Raw genomic sequence first — 4,519 nt, 5'->3', positions numbered from 1 at the left:
AAATCCAAATTGATTCTCTGCCAAAAAAAAAAAAAAAACTGTGAGCAGCAAGCTGTGGTAGAATCAGCATGAATGTTTTGTGCTAAATGCCTGGTCCTCGTGTGTACGTGTCATTCCAAAATAGGAAAAGGAAAATTAGCTACCATCCCTCCCCTGCCGGCTGCCGCTGACCCAACGACCTGTGCTTCCAGAGAGAATTCTCCACATGGTTCACAACTCGAAGCCAGCAGCAAAACGTGTTTCTTCCCAGCTGTGCGTTTGGAAGTTGGAACATGAAGCTTCTTTGTTTTGCTTTGCTTTGGGTTCAAACAACCCAAGGAACAAAAAATATACTACGTGCCAAACCGGCTGGAAAAAACGTGGGTACAGCTGCATATATATATGGACCGATAACGTTTCATGAGCGAACATGCTTATGAGTCGAAGAAGCAGGGTACTGGAAGATTGGGTGAGGGAGGTAACATGGGCCAGCTAGGTTAAGTCAAAAGTCGGTGTGAAAAAAGAAGAAGAAATATTTTCTTATTTTCAAGAAAAGTATGGCGTAAGCAAATGATATGGCATTTCCTATTGGACGCCCGTTGTATAGTCGTTACTCGTGGGTGGAGCCCAACAAGTCCTTTTGCTAAGTTTTTAAGTGGGCCAGCCCATACTAGCATCTCTCCTTGCACCAAACAAAAATCTATAAGGGCATGTATAATGGTGCTATCTTAATAGTGCCACGTAGGATAAATGATGAAGTGGAGGAAAAAGAACTTAAAAAAAGCTTTGCCTTCTCTTATTTAAGAGAAGACAAGAGATGATCTCTTAGCACAATATATCTCATCATGTTTTTAGGAATAACTAATTATAGAAGATAAGGCTAAAAGATGACCCATTGTAGATTCTCTTTTTTGTCATCTCTAAATTACATACAAGATTTAAGACAAGACTATCTTATCAACCATTGTACATGTCCTAAGGGTTTCGCCGGTTTTCTGCGGCTGGTTTCTTTCGGTTTGTGCGAGACCGAGTTTTATCTTTCTTCTCCCTTTTTATTTTTCTCTTTAGAATTCATGAACTTTTTACAAATTCATGAATATTTTTTACTCCATGAACTTTTTTGAATCCATGATTTCTTTAAACAATTATGAACATTTTTTGAATATGCATACTTTTCTCATCTTCGTAAAATTTATTTAAATTAGTGATTTCCCAAATTCATGGAGTTTTTTTTTGAAGTGACAAAGTTTTTTATTTTTTAAAATTCAATGGTCAAAGGTCATCAGTCAATGGTGAGTGATCAAAGTATCACTGGTTAAAAGTGGCATGGCAGCGGTCCATCTTGTTGGCAAAGGTCGAATACATGAACTTTTCAAAATTTAGGATTTTTTTATTCAATTTTTTGAACTATAAAACAAATTCATGGACTTTTTCAGAAGTTAATGGTCAAAGGTCGTCAGTGAGTGATCAACATTTAGTGTTCAAAGTATCACTGGTTAAATTGTCCTGTGGGCCATGGCCCGTCTAGTGCGCGTGATCTCGTCTGCAATTTTAGTGGTTGCTATAAGCGTTGTATAGGAGGTCTCAATGGTATATATTAATTGCCTATAGACTTACCAAGTGGGTCGGCCGACTAAGTAGAAGTATGGTTGTTTCAAAAAGATTCTGGCAACAAGTTTGGAATGATTCCATCTGATTTGTGTATATTTTTTCATCTATGTGTTTATTTTCCTGGTTTTCTTGTTTATCTTTTTTTTGCTTTTCTCACTTTCTTTGTCTTTTCGCTTTCCTTTCTTCTCTTTTTATTTTTCTTCTTCCATTCACATTTTTTTTGCATTCATGAGCCTTTATAAAATCCAAGAACATTTTATAAAATTTGAATTCATGAACATTTTTGAAATGTTGAGCACACTTTCAAATTCCTAAACATATTTCCAAATCCATAAATATTTTCCAAATATATATGCAATTGTATTTATCTAATTTAATTGTGGTTGGAAATCTAGTTAATATTGAGGATTTAAATCAACCTCATTTCATTTTAAAGCATGATGACATGATGTAACTATGACACAAAACGATCATTTTTTCTATTTAGGGTACTACTGTTACATTAACCACCTACGGAGCTTTCTATAACAATAATAACTGCTTATGTGGCCCGCATCTAATGCCCTTTCTTTAACTACTGTCAGGTCGTTCACTGAAAAATTATGTTTTAATGATTCTTTGACTGAGTTAAGCATTGCCACATTATTTCAAATCAACAACGTGCCATCCACATATAAGTTCGGAAATGCGACTGAGTTCTCACTAAACTTCTTGCATATGCAAAGTTCATCTTCATGTTTGATAAAGCCAAATTCCTGAATTACCTCATCAAAACGAATATTCCAACCGAGAGATTCGTGCTTTAACCCATAAATGGCATTTGTTGCTTGCATATTTACTAACACCCTTTGGATCTATAAACCCTCGAATCGTATACACATATCTAGTTAAATTTCCATTAAGGGAAACCGTGACAACCATCTGCCCTTCGTAGTTCTCTAGAAGAAAAGAAGCCAAACAAGGCGAAAGTTTTTCTCCTTGACTTTTATAACGCGTGATTTGCTAGTAATGCGAAGTTGTATTGTTCTCTCCTATGTGTTTAGTTGCATCTAAAAATAATTCATGATTAAGCAAACTATCTAGTACATTTCGATCAACTAGTTACATTCATGGTATTTTCTCAGAACAGATTAGTGGTATTTGTGTGAGACATCTCGCATGCGAAAAATAGACAACATTTCTTCTAAGAGTATATAAGAATAAACTACAATCCTTTTCTTAAACAAGGTACTAAGCTTTATTGAGTGGTAGGATTGTTTATAGAGCTAGACAAAGGATCACGAGGTTCCACAAGCCATCCAGACTGATCCAAAGGGAGATAAAACATGCTTAGCTAAGTCGTGAGCGGCGAAATTATGGCTCCTTTTATGGACAAGATTACATAAACACCAAATGGGTGCATAAATACATATGATAGTGTGAGCATAGCGACCACGTGTTCCCTCTTAGATATGAATCACCGTTGTTTAAAGGACGTGGATGTCGCCTAAAGGGAGTGATAGGCGCTTTGAAATAATTACGGTTTAGGCTTGAACAAATGCGAAATAAAACTAGCATTCAATTAGGCAAGCATAAAACCTAAAACAACTAGGCTCACCTATGTGCACCAACAATTTATGCTAAACAAGATAAACAACTAAGTGATAGCAAGATATATACATGAAACAATATGGTGTTGGAATTATGCCCTAGAGGCAATAATAAATATGTTGGAATTGTGCCCTAGAGGCAATAATAAATATAGTTATTATTATAATTCCTGTATCAAGATAATAGTTTATTATCCATGCTATAATTGTATTGAATGAAGACTCATTTACATGTGTGGATACATAGACAAAACACCGTCCCTAGCATGCCTCTAGTTGGCTAGCCAGTTGATCAATGATAGTCAGTGTCTTCTGATTATGAACAAGGTGTTGTTGCTTGATAACTGGATCACGTCATTGGGAGAATCACGTGATGGACTAGACCCAAACTAATAGACGTAGCATGTTGATCGTGTCATTTTGTTGCTACTGTTTTCTGCGTGTCAAGTATTTATTCCTATGACCATGAGATCATATAACTCACTGACACCGGAGGAATGCTTTGTGTGTATCAAACGTCGCAACGTAACTGGGTGACTATAAAGATGCTCTACAGGTATCTCCGAAGGTGTTAGTTGAGTTAGTATGGATCAAGACTGGGATTTGTCACTCCGTGTGACGGAGAGGTATCTCGGGGCCCACTCAGAAATACAACATCACACACAAGCCTTGCAAGCAATGTAACTTAGTGTAAGTTGCGCGATCTTGTATTACGGAACGAGTAAAGAGACTTGCCGGTAAACGAGATTGAAATAGGTATGCGGATACTGACGATCGAATCTCGGGCAAGTAACATACCGAAGGACAAAGGGAATGACATACGGGATTATACGAATCCTTGGCACTGAGGTTCAAATGATAAGATCTTCGTAGAATATGTAGGATCCAATATGGGCATCCAGGTCCCGCTATTGGATATTGACCGAGGAGTCTCTCGGGTCATGTCTACATAGTTCTCGAACCCGCAGGGTCTGCACACTTAAGGTTCGACGTTGTTTTATGCGTATTTGAGTTATATGGTTGGTTACCGAATGTTGTTCGGAGTCCCGGATGAGATCACGGACGTCACGAGGGTTTTCGGAATGGTCCGGAAACGAAGATTGATATATAGGATGACCTCATTTGATTACCGGAAGGTTTTCGGAGTTACCGGGAATGACGAATGGGTTCCGGGAGTTCACCGGGGGGGGGGGGGGGAACCCACCCCGGGGAAGCCCATAGGCCTTGGGGGAGACACACCAGCCCTTAGTGGGCTGGTGGGACAGCCCACAAGTGGTCTATGCGCCAAGAGAAGAAAAATCAAGAGGAAAAGAAAAAAAAAGGAGGAGGTGGGAAGGGAG

Source organism: Hordeum vulgare, chromosome 2H (assembly GCF_904849725.1).
Source record: "Hordeum vulgare subsp. vulgare chromosome 2H, MorexV3_pseudomolecules_assembly, whole genome shotgun sequence".
Taxonomy (NCBI): domain Eukaryota; kingdom Viridiplantae; phylum Streptophyta; class Magnoliopsida; order Poales; family Poaceae; genus Hordeum; species Hordeum vulgare.
The sequence above is the reverse complement of the archived record's forward strand: the minus strand, read 5'-3'. Positions refer to the sequence as shown.